This window comes from Mobula birostris, chromosome 13, assembly GCF_030028105.1.
Source record: "Mobula birostris isolate sMobBir1 chromosome 13, sMobBir1.hap1, whole genome shotgun sequence".
Classification (NCBI taxonomy): domain Eukaryota; kingdom Metazoa; phylum Chordata; class Chondrichthyes; order Myliobatiformes; family Myliobatidae; genus Mobula; species Mobula birostris.
Window position 1 is genome coordinate 22,998,721 of NC_092382.1, and position 18,036 is coordinate 23,016,756.

At 42.5% G+C, this 18,036-nt stretch overlaps 1 protein-coding gene across 1 annotated transcript in view; it reads left to right on the forward strand.

Annotated features, from left to right (window-relative positions):
* Nucleotides 1–439: 439 nt before the first annotated feature.
* Nucleotides 440–18,036, forward strand: part of LOC140208569 (NACHT, LRR and PYD domains-containing protein 3-like) — a 42,925-nt gene continuing 25,328 nt past the window's right edge. Inside the window, exon 1 of the mRNA XM_072277325.1 lies at nt 440–603. The gene's annotated coding sequence lies outside the window, so the exon portion shown is untranslated. The remainder of the gene's footprint in view (nt 604–18,036) is intronic.

Sequence of the window (18,036 nt, forward strand, 5' to 3'; positions counted from 1 at the left end):
AGAAATTGCGTTTAACACCATCATCCTCTCAGTACGAATCAACAAGCTTCAGACTTGGGCTCTGCACGTCTCTCTGCAACTAGATCCTTAGTTTCCTTAGCGGGAGAACACAGTCAATGCAGATCAGTACAAACGTTCTTCCTCGCTGAGACTTAACCCAAGCACACCAGAACGATGTGTGTTCAGTCGAATGCTGCACAATCTGTCATGTCTGTGTATGTGTATCTAAACATAGCCACAACATCTGTTGATATATTCGCATGTGCTTATGTACTTTTATTGGTAGAATCACAGCTGACGGCGAAAATTGCAAATACTTGTAAAATGTCATAAACCTATATGTATGTGTACATCCCGTGAGCCCTTTTCCCGCTCCCATTTTACCGCAGCTCTGCAGACTCTGCGGGTTTGTTTCCGAGGCCCCGCCCCCAGCTCTGGTGACGTATCAACTACAGTCCCGGCTTTCCTTCAGTTCTGTGTGGAAGCAGGTCGGCGGCGGCGGATCGTCTGCGGGGTCGGGATTGGGAGAGGACCATTACCCCAAGGGTCGGGAATCCGGGAAAGGATCCATTCTCCGACCGTGAAGGCATCAAGTTCTCATTGGTGAGTATTGAAACTGGTCTCAGCGTGCTCGCCTGTTATCGGGTAGTGATTCCCATTCATTTCTCCGTTCTGGCGGCCTCTCCACGCTTGCTGGTGAGAACATACCGGGGTCGGCCCGCGAAGTCGGACTTTCACACCGAGCCGCATGAGGTGAGCCGCCGCTCAACCCCTATTGCTCTGGTCCTAGCAGCGGAATGAGGTGGTGATGCCGGGATTAAACCCATCCGTTGTGATATATTCCGGGAATTTTACTTCCATTACTCGCCTCGGTATCGGATCCAACGTTCATATGGATCGATAACTCTTTCACTTAATTACAGGGCTTAGGAAGCGTCCCTTCGGCTTGTTGTGTTTTTGCTGTCAGTGTTGCTTAAGCAGAGTAATTGCACCTTCGGGACACTGTTCCACGTATACGTTTCACCTTTATCCCGTTCAGACAAGACAGTGAGATCGAGGTCTGTCGCGACCTTTCGTTGTGGGATGACATCGTTTTGTTTTTGTTGTTGAATCTTTTCCACTGTTACGACATGCCGAATCGCAGCCAATATCTATAACCCAAATAATAAGGGAAATAAGCCTTTTCCATTTTTCTGGGTTTCTGAATAATTTGTAAACTTCAGTTAAACATCACTTCAGAATCCGTTTATTATTATCATGTACGGAGATACAGTCAAAATCCTGTCTTAAATACCATTCATTCAGATCAACACATTACAACAGCTCTTCGAGGCAATAATAGGGTATTATAAAGCACTTTTGCTGCAGAGAAAGTGCAGTGTAGTTCGGCATACGGTGCAAGATCAAATGGAGTTATATTCTGAAGTCAGGAGACTACCTTGTCGTAGTGGGATCAATTCAGTTTGCTTCTAACAGCAGCGTGGAAGCGGTCCCTGAGATCTGGTCGATGTGTTTTCCATGTTTTCAAGTCTTCAATGTGGGTGAAAGGCGAGAATGCCCAGGGTTATAAGGATCTTAGATAATGCTGTCTGCTTTATCGATGCCAAAGGAAGTGCACGCACAGTTCAGGGAGGGGAGTCTGGCTTCTGCCATGTCCTCAGCTGTGCCCACAGCTTTCTACAGTTTCTAGTAGTCAAGTGTAGAGCAGTAGCCATATGAAGTCGTTATGTATCCCGATGGGATACTTTTTATGGGGTGTTAATAAGGTTTGAGGAGGGGTAAAAAGGATAAGCCAAAGTTATTGTTATTTGATCTACAAACGTAGTTTTGTCATTTTCGTGTTTTTATATCGTATTATGAGCTACTATTTAGTATCTGTGTATTGCTGAATGACCACCAGTGATTGTCCTTGATCCCTCACACACGTTGTTTCATCTCCTCATTCATACACATCTTGTGCAAATTCTATCCAGCCCGTGACTACCTTCCTCAATGTCATATCAGCAATGACTCCTCTATCCTTTCTCTTACCTTGCACCGTTTATCTCGTTGAGCTTCCCAGGAATCGTTTTTTGTTAGCTGGAACTACCAGAGGTTTAATTGATTGCCGCACCTGGTAGGGTAAGAGCTACAAGCTACAAGCCCAGGGTATGACAGAAAACATTCCAGCATGGGTAAAGCAGTAGTTGATAGGCAGGAGACAAGGAGTGGGAATAAAGCGAGCCTTTACTCTTTGGCTGCGGGTGACAAGTTGTGTTTTGCAAGGGTCTGAGACAGGACCGATTCTTTTTAGCTTGTATGTCAATGATCTGGATGATTGGATTGAAGATTGTTGCAATGTTTGCAGACGATATGGAGAGAAGTGGAGGGGCAGGTATTTTTGAGGATGTAGAGAGGTTACAGAAGGACTTAAGAAGATTAGCAGAATTCGCAATGACGTGACGAGTGAAATATAGTGTCGGGAAGGGCATGGTCATGCACTCTGGTAGAAGAAATGAAATGGTTTCCTTTTTTTTTAAATGGAGAGAAAATACAAATAACTGAGACGCAAAGGGGAACTTGAAAGACCTTGTACAGCATTCCCTAAAGGTTAATTTGCAGATTGGGTCTGTGGTGAGGAAGACAAATGCAATGTTAACACTCATTTCAAGAGGACTTGAATATAAAAGCAAGAATATAACGTTGAGACTTCATAAAGCACTGGCGGGGCCTCACTTGGAGTATTACGAACAGTTTTGGGCGGCTTATCTTATATTGGATGTGCTGAAACAGGAGGTGGTTCAAAGGAGGTTCACAAAAATGATCCAGGATTCAGTGGCTTGTTAAATGCGGAGCGTTTGATGACTCTGGGCCAATATTCACTGGAACCCAGAAGACTGAGGGGTGACCTAAGGAAAAACATATCGAGTGATAGATTGGCTGCGGACAGGACGTTTCCTCTGCCGGAGTAGACTAAGGCCTGACGTCACAGCTTCAGAATGGAGGGCCGCCCTGTTAGAACGGGGATGAGCCGGAATCTCTTTAGCGAGAGAGTGGTGAATCTGTGGCACCCTTTGCCGTAGGCAGCTGCGGGGGCCGTTTATATGAATATTTGAAATAGTGATCGAAGGATTCTTCATTGGCCAGGGATTAAATGGAGGAAGGTAGAAGATTGGGGCTGAAGAAAAATTGATCAGCTGGGAGTAAATGGTAGGAGCAGACTAGATGTTCCAAATGGCCTAAATCTGCTCCTATATCGATGCTCTTACAGTGTAAAAGCAACTATTACTGTTCTAGAGATTTACTTTTACAAAATTGCTGCAGCGTTATTATTTGTCCCAACGACCCTCGCAGCATGTGAGATTATTTGTTATTTCCATTTAGGGTTATTTTCGGTTCATTATCTTGAATATGTTTCTTGCATTTGTAGCTTTTGAAAACATTGTTTTGAAATGGACTTCGGTAGAATGCTCAGTTGTGATTTATTCCCCTACAGCGCAGAAACAGGTCTCTCAGCCCATCTAGACCGTTAAGTTTTCTGCTTGGGCCATCCACTTGCACCCAAATCACAGCCCTCAATACTTCTCTCATCGATGTACCCGCGCAAACTGCACTGAAATGCTGCAAATGAACCTGCATCTACCAGTTCCGCTGGGAGCTGATTCCACATTCGCAACACCTTCTGAATGAAGTAGCTCTGATCTGATTCCCCTTAAATATTTCAATTGTCACCCTAAATTCATGACCTTACCAAAACTAAGGGGAAAATACCTTCATGCATTCACTCTATATAGACCGTTATAATACGGTATACCTCTATCAGGGGCTCCCAACCTGACGACAAAGGACCACTCGATTAATGGAGGGGGACCTTGGCGTAAACAAAAGGTTTTGGAACCCCTATCTAACTTTCTGCACCAATCCCTGAGAAGCGAGATTGTCCAGGGCTGTGAGGTTATGCTGGCTGCTTTGCTGAATCAGCGGGAAGTACAGACAGAGTCCATGCAGGGAGGTTTGTTTCTGTGATATGCTCAGCTCTGTCCACAGTTCTCTGCAGTTCTTCGCAGCCATAGGCAGAGCAGTAGCCAAATGAAGACGTGAAGTATCTTCTTATGGTACCTTGATGAAAGTTGGTGAGGGGCAAAGGTCATAAACCAAAGTTCCTATTATTTCTTCTATCTTCGTCATTTTAGGATCTTTCATGCATTACTATGAACTATTAATTCAGTATCCGTGTATTGCTGGAGGAATAACAGTGATTGCCCTTGATCCCTTTACCCCTTGTTTCCATCTTCTCATTCACTCCCAACTTGTTCAACATCTGTCAAGCCACTGTCCCTCCACCTTAATATCAACCATCTTGTTCAATCACTGTCCAGTCTGTATCCCACTATCTCAATGATATATATCAACCATCTTGTTCAATCGCTGTCCAGTCTGTATCCCACCACCTCAATGATCTATATCAACCATCTTGTTCAATCTCTGTCCAGTCTGTATCCCACCACCTCAATGATCTATATCAACCATCTTGTTCAATCACTGTCCAGTCTTTATCCCACTACCTCAATGAACTATATCAACCATCTTGTTCAATCTCTGTCCAGCCTGTATCCCACTACCTCAATGATCTATATCAACCATCTTGTTCAATCACTGTCCAGTCTGTATCCCACTATCTCAATGATATATATCAACCATCTTGTTCAATCTCTGTCCAGTCTGTATCCCACTATCTCAATGATATATATCAACCATCTTGTTCAATCTCTGTCCAGACTGTATCCCATCACCTCAATGATATATATCAACCATCTTGTTCAACCTCTGTCCAGTCTGTATCCCACTATCTCAATGATATATATCACCCATCTTGTTCAATCTCTGTCCAGTCTGTATCACACTATCTCAATGAAATATATCAACCATCTTGTTCAATCTCTGTCCAGTCTGTATCCCACCACCTCCATGATATATATCACCCATCTTGTTCAATCTCTGTCCAGTCTGTATCACACTATCCCAATGAAATATATCAACCATCTTGTTCAATCTCTGTCCAGTCTGTATCCCACCACCTCAATGATATATATCAACCATCTTGTTCAACCTCTGTCCAGTCTGTATCCCGCTATCTCAATGATATATATCAACCATCTTGTTCAATCTCTGTCCAGTCTGTATCCCACCACCTCCATGATATATATCAACCATCTTGTTCAATCTCTATCCATACTGTATCCCATCACCTCAATGATATATATCAACCATCTTGTTCAATCACTGTCCAGTCTGTATCCCACCACCTCAATGATATATATCAACCATCTTGTTCAATCACTGTCCAGTCTGTATCCCACCACCTCAATGATATATATCAACCATCTTGTTCAATCACTGTCCAGTCTGTATCCCATCACCTCAATGATATATATCAACCATCTTGTTCAATCTCTGTCCATACTGTATCCCATCACCTCAATGATATATATCAACCATCTTGTTCAATCACTGTCCATACTGTATCCCATCACCTCAATGATATATATCAACCATCTTGTTCAATCACTATCCATACTGTATTCCATCACCTCAATGATCTATATCAACCATCTTGTTCAATCTCTGTCCAGTCTGTATCCCATCACCTCAATGATATATATCAACCATCTTGTTCAACCTCTGTCCAGTCTGTATCCCACCACCTCCATGATATATATCAACCATCTTGTTCAATCTCTATCCATACTGTATCCCATCACCTCAATGATATATATCAACCATCTTGTTCAATCTCTGTCCATACTGTATCCCATCACCTCAATGATATATATCAACCATCTTGTTCAATCACTATCCATACTGTATCCCATCACCTCAATGATCTATATCAACCATCTTGTTCAATCTCTGTCCAGTCTGTATCCCATCACCTCAATGATATATATCAACCATCTTGTTCAACCTCTGTCCAGTCTGTATCCCACTATCTCAATGATATATATCACCCATCTTGTTCAATCTCTGTCCAGTCTGTATCACACTATCTCAATGAAATATATCAACCATCTTGTTCAATCTCTGTCCAGTCTGTATCCCACCACCTCCATGATATATATCACCCATCTTGTTCAATCTCTGTCCAGTCTGTATCACACTATCTCAATGAAATATATCAACCATCTTGTTCAATCTCTGTCCAGTCTGTATCCCACCACCTCAATGATATATATCAACCATCTTGTTCAACCTCTGTCCAGTCTGTATCCCATCACCTCAATGATATATATCAACCATCTTGTTCAACCTCTGTCCAGTCTGTATCCCACTATCTCAATGATATATATCACCCATCTTGTTCAATCTCTGTCCAGTCTGTATCACACTATCTCAATGAAATATATCAACCATCTTGTTCAATCTCTGTCCAGTCTGTATCCCACCACCTCCATGATATATATCACCCATCTTGTTCAATCTCTGTCCAGTCTGTATCACACTATCTCAATGAAATATATCAACCATCTTGTTCAATCTCTGTCCAGTCTGTATCCCACCACCTCAATGATATATATCAACCATCTTGTTCAACCTCTGTCCAGTCTGTATCCCGCTATCTCAATGATATATATCAACCATCTTGTTCAATCTCTGTCCAGTCTGTATCCCACCACCTCCATGATATATATCAACCATCTTGTTCAATCTCTATCCATACTGTATCCCATCACCTCAATGATATATATCAACTATCTTGTTCAATCACTGTCCAGTCTGTATCCCGCTATCTCAATGATATATATCAACCATCTTGTTCAATCTCTGTCCAGCCTGTATCCCACCACCTCAATGATCTATATCAACCATCTTGTTCAATCTCTGTCCATACTGTATCCCATCACCTCAATGATATATATCAACCATCTTGTTCAATCTCTGTCCAGTCTGTATCCCACTATCTCAATGATATATATCAACCATCTTGTTCAATCACTGTCCAGTCTGTATCCCACCACCTCAATGATATATATCAACCATCTTGTTCAATCACTGTCCAGTCTGTATCCCATCACCTCAATGATATATATCAACCATCTTGTTCAATCTCTGTCCATACTGTATCCCATCACCTCAATGATATATATCAACCATCTTGTTCAATCACTGTCCATACTGTATCCCATCACCTCAATGATATATATCAACCATCTTGTTCAATCACTATCCATACTGTATTCCATCACCTCAATGATCTATATCAACCATCTTGTTCAATCTCTGTCCAGTCTGTATCCCATCACCTCAATGATATATATCAACCATCTTGTTCAATCACTATCCATACTGTATCCCATCACCTCAATGATCTATATCAACCATCTTGTTCAATCTCTGTCCAGTCTGTATCCCATCACCTCAATGATATATATCAACCATCTTGTTCAACCTCTGTCCAGTCTGTATCCCACCACCTCCATGATATATATCAACCATCTTGTTCAATCACTGTCCATACTGTATTCCATCACCTCAATGATATATATCAACCATCTTGTTCAATCACTGTCCATACTGTATCCCATCACCTCAATGATATATATCTGTAATATTTCTTCTAACATTTGCTTTCATTGTGATGTATTTTCTTGCCACTTTTACCTCACAGAATCTTCCAGGAACTTTTTTTTTTAACTAGAGCTACCGGAGGGTTAATTGAACGCAGCTCAAGGCAGGGTAAAAGCAGTCATTGCAATTTTTAGTTTCACCGTTACAAATTGGCTGCAGTGATAATTCTTGCCATAATGAAACTCACAGCATGTGATGTTGAGTTTGTTATTTCCCTTTTCGGTTATTTTCAGTTCTTTAACTTTTGGGTGTTTCTTGCATTTGTAGCTTCTTATGATAATACTCTGGAATGATTAAATTCTTCTTGGAAATGGACTTGTGTAGAACGTTCAATTTAGATTCATTCTCTTACAGCGCAGAAAGACGTCTTTCAGCCCATTCGTCCGTGCCATTCCCAGCATGGTCCCATCCACATGCCTCCATACCATACTCTTCCATAGCTCTTTCATCCATATAGATGTAAATAACTATTCTTAAATACTGATCTGCACCGACCACTTCTGCTGGGAGATGTTTCCATGGACCCCTCGTTAATGGTAGTGTTGTATGATATTAAAAAGGCGGGTACCACAGCTGGAATCTCCGCTCATTTTCCTGTGCTCCAGGAAATCAAGTTCTAAACTGTTCAACCAACCCATGCCATCATTTCCTTAACTAGCAGCAACATCTGTGTAATTTCCCCTGGACTCTTTCACGATTATTGAGTTTTTTTTTTCAAGTAACTGATCGGAACTCCACAGAATTCTGCAAATTCGGATACACAGTGTCTTTTACAACTTTAACGTTAACATCCCAAATCCTCTTATTAAGGCCATCTCCTGTGCCTGTGGGCATTTTATATATCTCTGCCAGCATTCGCGCAGTTTCATCACTAGCGTTCCAAATGCACATGGCAAACAAGTTGTCATGCTCTAGACATTTACCTATGCAAATTCACCTCAGGAGAGCAAGCACCTGTTCTGTAAACTGGATACAATCTATGACTTGACTCATGTTTCCTCACTTCTATCGTCTTTATATCTTTCTCCCAAGTACGTGCAGACTCAGATAAATCCTTCAAGAATTCCCCCATCTTGTAAGGAAACAACAGATTTTCTCATTTAATTATACGGCCAATAAATAGTTTGTTATTCGTGGAAATGTGCTTATTACTCTGGTTGTTTACAAAGTTTACAAGAATGATTTGTGGAATTAAAAGCTTTATGTATGTAGTGCCTTTGCTGTCTCTGGGGCTGTTCTCAAGCAGGCATGGGGCGCTGGTAGTAGGAACCTCATTGAAACATAGCAGATACTGAAATCTCAATGGGGTGGACGGATGAAAAAGTTTTCATCAGCAGTGGAGTGTAGGAACTGAGAGGATAACCCCACAAGCCATTCAGTTTTATCTGTAAATCTACTCCTCCAACATTTTATCCAGTAGCAGGGTCCGAACCTGGCTGTATTGTCAACTGCAGTTTTATGTTATTTGAAGGTACAGAAATTTGACAGCATTTTGAGTCGCTTAACTAAGCAAAGACAGAAACCTCATAAGTATCACCACAATGTAATGCCTTTTCAGAATAATACATTACCGACGTTTGAAGCAGACTGGTCATATTCAACAAAGTGCTTTATTTTGGACCAGCTTCTGCACTGCTGAAAGTTCTGTGGAGCTGCAGTTAACAGCAGATTTACTGGATGCACCTCGACAGGGTTAAAACAACAACTGGCATTTTAGTTTCACCATTACAAAATAGCAGAGTGTTCAGTGTTCGTTGTGGTCATAAGGAAATTCAGAGCATATGAGGTTGAATGTTACTTCCTTTTTCGTTTACTTCTGGTGGGCCTCTTCCTCAATCACCAGGGTAACAGCCCACCAGAACTACAAGGAGTGTTGAAGATTTTTATCACTCTGTAGTCAGAGCCGTTTAACGGAGAGACAATGGCCTCAGGATTCAGTGTGGATTCGAGGAAGCTTTGAGAATTTTCTGTATGGAATATACGATGTCTGTGTTGAAATACAGAGATGACTAATGAATATTGAGATTGCATTTGGTCAAATCTTTTCAGGATGTCACAAACATCCTGCAATCGGTCAATAGCTGTGAATCAAAAGAAAAGACAAATCTGCTCTACTGAGCTTCCAGGGCTATATTTACTATTAACTGTTAAAACATGTTCTTCCTGTTCCACAACGGGAAATGTGGCGGCTAACTAACCTGGTCTAGATCTCACTTACCAATAGAATAATCAACACGTATGTTCAATTCAGCTGTGGAGACAAGTTGAAACGTATCCACGTCCACGTTGTGACCCAAGGCCTGGAGTTCAACCACAATCTCCGTCCGGGCAAAGGTTGTTCAGGGTCCAGTTCAGACATGAGTTTTTCAGGAGTGTTAGTTTGTCAACCGGGAACAGCTGAGACACTGCAGCACATTGCCTGTAACAAAGAATTCTGGGAGTGCTAGGCCATGGTTGTAATCCTGGGATGGGGATGCCAAGAATATGGAATTTGCAGTGTTTGAGTTTAAAACATAAAAACATAAGAAATAGGAGCAGTAGTAGGCCATCCGGCCCATCCGGCCTACCCCGCTATTCAATAAAATCGTGGCTGATTTGTCCGTAAACTCAACTCCATCTACCTGCCTTTTCCCCATAACCCTTAATTCTTACAATGTTAAATCTATCTAACTGTATATTATACATATTTAGTGAAGAAGCCTCAACTGCTTCCCTGGCGGAGAATTCCACAGATTCACCACTCTGTGGGAAAAAAAAACAGTTTCTCCTCATCTTCGTTCTGAATCTTCCCCTGAATCTTGAGACAATGTCCCTAGTTCTAGTTTCACCTACCAATGGAAACAACTTTCCTACTTCTACCTTATCTGTCCCTTCCAAGCTTCGCCCGAGTTTATTGCTTCTACTGATGGTGCTGGAGATTTCACCTTCCGCAAGGTAGCAGAAGTTTCGGACAGATGGGTACGGGTTGCGGGGAATCTCTGATTACACCATCCTGTGTGAGACGTGGGGAAGATGTGCGAATCTCTTGGGGGTGGGATGGGATCCCGTGAGGACGGGTCCTGGGATACCACACAAGTGTAGACACATATATAATGGACACATCGATCAAGCTGCCCGGGCGTATCAGGTGATGAATTAGTATTTATGTTCTCTGCTCAGATGTTTGGGTCTGTGGCTCATTTAGAAGCAAAGAAGAGAATGAGTTGCCATTCCCTCCACCACAGTGAGTGGCTGTGAGTTAATGGGCTGTTCCGTGTTTGCAGCAGTAAACGTTGGTCCGGGGTTTAGTGTTCAATCCAAGTTTGGAAAGTCCCTCACACTGTCCCCTGTCTGTCAGCTAGTGAGAGTCAAATAGAAACTCGAGAAGGAGAAGCTAAACTCAGAAGTATCCATATTACAGTGGTGTAAATGGAATTACAGAGGCCTGAGAGAGGAATTGGACCGAATTGTTTGGAATTGATCACTTACAGCAGAGCATCAATTTGTGGGAAGTTAAAGGGTCGGTAAGGCTATAAAAACAAACAGAAGGCAACAAAAGTTGTTAAGAAGGTAAAGGAGGAATACTAAAGTAAAAAAGCTAATAATATTAAAGAGGTTACTAAACGTTTATTCAGATACATAAACTGTGAAACAGAGACACGAATTGATATCACAACGCTGGAAAACGATACTGGAGAGGTAGTAAAGGGGGACACGTCATGGCGGACGAACTGAATAAGTATTTTACACCAGTCTTCATGGAGGAAGACACTAGCAGTAAACTGGAAGTTCCAGGTGTCAGGGGGCATGACGTGTGTGAAATTACCATAACTAGAGAGAGGTCTCTTGGGAAACTGAAAGGTCTGAGGTTAGATATATCACCTGGACGAGATGGCGTGTACCCCAGAATTCTAAAAGCGGTGGCTGAAGACATCGTGAGACATTAATAAATTTATTTCAAGAATCACTAGCTTTTGAAATGGTTCCGGAAGAGTGGAAAATTGCAGATGTCACTTCACTCTTCAAGAAAGGAATGGGGCAGAAGGGTGCCAATATGCCAACTTGTCTGAGCTCAGTATTTGGGAAGATATTGCAGTCGATTATTAAGGATGTGGTCTCAAAGGACTGGGAGACCCGTCATAAAATAGGTCATGATCTTGCCGGACAAATCTGACGGAGTTCCGTGAGGAAATAACAAGCGTGATAGACAAAGGAGAACCGGTTGATGCTGTGTATTTGGATTTTCAGAAGGTCTTTGTAACGCTGCCACACATAAGGTTGCTTAACAAGCTACGATTCATGGTATTACAAGAAAAATTCTGACCTGTATAAAGCCGTGGTTGATTGTAAAGGGACAAAGCGTGGGAATAAAAGGAACCTTTTCCAGATTGCTCCCGGGTACCAGTGATATTCCACAGGGGTCTGTGTTGGAACAGATTCTTTTCCGTCGTTTGTCAATGATTTGGACGATGGAATTGATGGCTTTGTTGCAAAGTTTGCAGACGGAATGAGGATAGGTGGAGGGGGATGTGGTTTTGAGGAATTAGAATGGCCACAGATTAGGAAACTGGGCAGAAAAATGGAATACAGTGTTGAGAAGTGTATGTTCATGCACTTTGGTAGACAAAATGAAAAGGTTAGTTACTTTCAAAATACAAAAGAAAACTGAAGTGCAAACAGACATGGGGGTCCTAGTGCAAGAATCCCTAAAGATTAATTTGCAGGTTGAGCCTATCGTGAGAAAGGCAAATGCGATATTAGCATCCATCTGAAAAAGAATAGAATATAAAACCAAGGATCGATTGTTGAAACTTGATAAAGCACTGGTGAGGCCGCACTTGGAGCATTGTGAACAGGTTTAGGCCTCTTAACTTCGAAAGGATTGTGCAGAAGCTGTATAGGGTTCAAAGGTTGTTCACGGAATTGACTCCACGACTGAAAGGCTTGTCATATGAACAGCGTTTGATACCTCTGGGCCAGTATTCACTGGAATTCAGAAGAATGAAGAGTGACCTGACTGAAACCGATCGAATGGTGAAAAGACTTGGTAGAGTCGATGTGGAAATGATGGTTCCTCTGCTGGGATAGTCTACGAGCAGATAACACTCCCTCAGCATAGAGGGGCGTCCTTTCAGAACGGGGTGAGCAGGAATGTATTTTGCGAGGGAACATTGAATCTGTGGAAGTTTCTTTCTTTGCCACAGGTAGCTGTGGAGGCCAAATCTTTGTGTATATTTAAGACGGAGGTTATTAGGTTCTTTATTGGTCAGGGTATGAAACTATGTGCTGAGAAGGCAGGAGATTGGGAATGTCAGGAAAATTGGATCAGCAATGAAGAAAGTGCGGAGCAGACTCGAAAGGCCAAATGGCCTAATTCTCCTCCGACATCGTATGGACGAAGGGAGATAGAACATAACATCACGGGATCTTGCTCTTTGGAATCAAATGTTGAAACATTTTCCTGAACCTCCTTTTAATCCTCTCTATTTCTAACGCATCCTTTCTCATGTTAGGGGCCCAAACCTGCGCACAATACTCTAAGTGACGGAGGAAAGGGAGGTTGGCGCACAATAGAAAAAGCTTGGAGACAGTGAGAAAGGGAGGATAGGCAGGTGATAGACAAGGGACACGCTCAGTCCGATGGTTTGAGTTGTGTCTATTTTAATGCGAGGAGTATCATGAATAAAGCGGATGAGCTTAGTACATGGATTAACATTTGGAGCTATGATGTTATGGCTATTACAGAGACGTGGATGGTGCAGGGGCAGGGATGGCTACCTCAAGGGCGTGAATTTACATGTTTCAGAAAGGATAGGGAGGGAGACAAAAGAGGTGGGGGCGCGGAACTGCAGATCAGAGAGAGGGTCACGGCTGCAGAAAAGGACGAAGTCATGAAGGGTTGTCTACAGAGTCTCTGTGGGAGGAACTTAGGAATAGGAAGGGGACAATAACTCTACTGGGTGTTTTTATAGACCACCCAATAATAACAGGGAAATGGAGGAGCAGATAGGGAGGCAGATTCTGGAAAGCAAAAATAATAACAGGGTTGTTGTGGGAGATTTTAATTTCCCAAATATTGATTGGCATCTCCCTAGAGTGAGGGGTTTAGATGGGGTAGAGTTTGATCTGTGTGTCCAGGAGGGTTTCTTGACACAGTATGTAGATAAGCCTACACGAGGAGGGGCTGTACTTGATCTGGAATTGGGAAATGGTCTGGTGTTGGGTGTCTCAGTGGGAGAGCACTTTGGAGATAGTGATCACAGTTCTATCTCCTTTACCACAGCATTGGAGAGGGTTGGGAACAGATAATGTTAGAGAAAAGTTTAATTGGAGTAAGGGGAAAAACGAGGCTATCAGGCAAAACTTGGAAGCATAAATTGGAAACAGATGTTCTCAGTGAAATGTACCGAAGAAATGTGGCAAATGTTCAGGGGATATTTGCGTGGGGTTCTGAGTAGGTACATTCCAATGAGACATGGAAAGAATGGTAGGGGACAAGGTGCGTAGTGTACAAAGGCTGTTGTAAATCGAGTCAAGAAGAAAAGAAGAGCTTATGAAAGGTTCAATAAACTTGGTCATGATATGAATATGGAAGATTATAAGGCTAGCAGGTATGAGCTGAAGAATGAAATTCGAAGAGCTAGAAGGGCTATGAGAAGGCCTTGGCAGACAGGATTAAGAAAAACCCCAAGGCATTCTACAAGTATGTGAAGAGCAAGAGGATAAGATGTGAGAGAATAGGACCAATCAATTGTGACAATAGAAATGTGTGTATGGAACCGGAGGAAATAGCAGAGGTAATTAATGAATTCTTTGCTTCAGTATTCACTGTGGAAAAAGATCTTGGAGATTATACGTATGACTTGCAGTGGACTGAAAAGCCTGAGAATATAGATATTAAGAAAGGGGATGTGCTGGAGCTTTTAGAAAGCATCAACTTGGATAAGTCACCGGGTCCGGACGGGATGTATCCCAGGCTACTGTTTGAAGCGAGGGAATGGATTGCTCAGCCTCTTGAAATGGTCTTTGCATCATCAACGAAGACGGGAGAGGTTCCGGAGGTTGGAGGGTTGCGGATGTTGTTCCTTTATTCAAGAAAGGGAGTAGAGATAGACCAGGAAATTATACACCAGTGAGTCTTACCTCAGTGGTTGGTAAGTTGATGGAGAAGATCCTGAGAGGCAGGATTTATGAACATTTGGAGAGGCATAATATGTTTAAGAATAGTCAGCATGGCTTTGTCAAAGGCAGATCGTGCCTTCGGAGCCTGATTGAATTTCCTGAGGGTGTGACTAAACACATTGATTAAGGTAGAGCAGCAGATGTATTGTACATGGATTTTAGCAAGGCATTTGATGAGGTACCCCATGCAAGGCTTATTGAGAAAGTAACGAGACATGAGAACCACGGGGACATTGCTTTGTGGATCCAGAACTGGTTTGTCCACAGAAGGCAAAGGGTGATTGTAGACGGTCATATTCTACATGAAGGCCGGTGACCTGTGATGTGCCTCAGGGATCTGTTCTGGGACACCTACTCTGTGCGATTTTAATGAATGACCTGCATGAGGAAGTGGAGGGATGATAAATTTGCTGATGACACAAAGGTTGGTGGTGCTGTGGATAGTGTGGAGGACTGTCAGAGGTTAGAGCGGGACAGTGATAGGATGCAAAACTGGGCTGAGAAGTGGCAGATATAGTTCAACCCAATAAGTGTGAGGTGGTTCATTTTGGTAGGTCAAATATAATGGAAGAATATTGCATTAATGTTAAGACTCCGGCAGTGTGGAGGATCAGAGTGATCTTGGGGTCTGGAGTCCATAGGTCACTCAAAACTCCGACGCAGGTTGACTCTGTGGTTAAGAAGGCATACCATGCATTGGTCTACATCAATCACGGGATTGAGTTTAAGAGCCGAGAGGTAATGTTGCAGATATACTGGACCCTTGTCAGACCCCACTTGAAGTACTGTGTTCAATTTTAGTCGCCTTACTATGGGAAGGACGTGGATATCATAGAAAGGATGCAGAAGAGAATTACAGGGATGTTGCCTGGATTTGGGAGCACACTTTGTGAGAATAGGTGGAGTGAACTCGGCCTTTTCTCCTTGGAGCGACAGCGGTTGAGCGGTGACCTGATAGAGGTGTATAAGATAATGAGAGGCATTGATCGTGTGGATAGTCAGAGGCTTTTCCCCAGGGCTGAAAGGGCTCGCACGAGAGGGCTTATTTCAAGGTGCTTGGAAGCACATACAGAGGAGATGTCACGGGTAAGGTTTTTACGTAGAGAGTGGTGAGTACGTGGAATGGGCTGCCGGCAGCGGTGGTGGTCGCAGAAACGATAGGGTCTTTTAAGAGATTCCTGGATGGCTACATGGAGCTTAGAAAAATAGAGGGCTTTGGGCAAAGCCGAGGTAGTTCCAAGGTATATGTTCGGCAGAGCTTGGTGGGCCAAAGGGCCTGTACTGTGCTGTATGTTTTCTATGATTCTATATGTTGCATAATCAGGACTTCATAAATTCTCAAGAGTTCATCATTCCTTTTATATTACAGTCCTCTTGAAATGAATGCAGAGATCGCATTTGCTTTCTTCACCACCGGCTCAGCCTGTATATTAATATGTAGGAAACTACACAAACTCTCCCAAGTCTCCTTGCACCTTTTTAAAATTATTTTTGGCCCAGCTTGTCCATTATCTCCACACAACTAAACTGGGAAATGTATTATTATTTTACAGACAATTTCTTCACTGTCTATTACATCCCATCTCGGTATAATCCACTTATTTGCTGCTCTCGTTTGCCATATTTTCATCGGTATTCTCTATCATTACTATCAGTGCCAAGCACCCAGTCACTTTCCCTGCAGCACCTGGCGAGTCTCAGCCTATATTCAGAGAGACAACCATCTGCAATCTCTGTCTTCTACCTGACCCTACGCACCTTTCCCTTTTGGACCAGCCTTCCATGCAGAATAATTTGATTAGACATGACCTGCCAGTCTGATCAATAAGCCCAGTCTTTCGAAATACTATCAATTCCATTTCGTAAAATACCTTCCAAGGACATACCCAAGACTGATGTCAGGATCGCGTGCATATTGTATCCCTTCGAGCCTTTCTAACACAATTGTGGAAAACCAGCTCTCCTCCCATCTTCTGGCATATCACCCACAGCTCTGTGCATTTTACATGTCTCTGCCAGATTTCGAGCAGTTTCTGCACTGACCTCCCACAGGGTCTGAGGGAACACCTTGTCAGGCCCTGGGGATTTATCCATTCTAATTCAGCAAGCACTTGTTCTGTAATCTGTATACAATCCATAACAAGGCTAACATTTCCAGATTTCTATAGTCTCTGTATCTGTCTCCGAAGTAAATACAGGCAAACAAAAACATTGAAGATCTACCCTATCCCATTCGGTTCCTTGGCTAGATAGCACGCTAATCTTTTTTGACAGTTAATTGGGCAGTAAGAAACAATACATTTGGCTCAATAAACTATTCCGCCACCAAATTGTCTGTATCCATGGAAATGTGCCCATTACAGTTGTTATTTACAAAGTTGAGAAAAGTGATTCTGGAATGAAAACCTTTATGTATGAGGAGCAATTGGTGTCTCTGGGCCTGTTCTCAATGGAGGGGTGGTGACTCTCGGAACAGGAACCTCAATGAAATCCTGAGGTCTAGATAGAGTGAATAGGGTCAACAGTATTCAACAGTAGGGGAGTCTAGTAACTAAGGTCACAATTTCAATCTATTCAATTGTATCTGTGTACCTTCCCTTCCATCATTCTGTCCAGTAGCAGTATCTGAATTGAACCTTTATCAATGCCTGGGGTTGATCATAGATATAAGCTATTTGCAGACACAAGAATATGATGGAACTTTAACCACTTAATCAAACAAAGAAGTAAACTTTATGGTTATCACCACAATCTATTCTGTGATATTTTTTTTAAAATATCCCGTAGTTGCCATTTGGACCGGATAGGTCGCATCAAATAACATGTTTTGATTTTGGAACAGCTTCTGCACTGCAGGAAGTTCTGTAGGGATGGAAATACCAACAGATTTACTGGATACGCCTCGAGATAGGGTTAAAACAGCCACTGAAATTTTAGCTTCCCCATTACAAAATGGCTGAGGGTTCAATATTCATCTTTGTCATCATGAAACTCAGAGCATGTGAGTTGTTCCTTATTTCCTATTTTCAGTTAGTTCTGCTGATCCACTTCCCCCATCACCAGGGTAACACCCGCCAGAGCTGCAAGGAGTGTTGAGCATTTTTATCACTCTCTGGTCACCGCCCCTCAGTGACCTCAGAAACCGGGGTGGATGTCTGGATGCCTTGAGCATTCACTGTACGGAATATATGATGTTTCTATTGCAATAAAGAGATAAAGAATTAATGCAGGGATTGCATTTATGCAAATATCTTCAGAATGTCACAAACA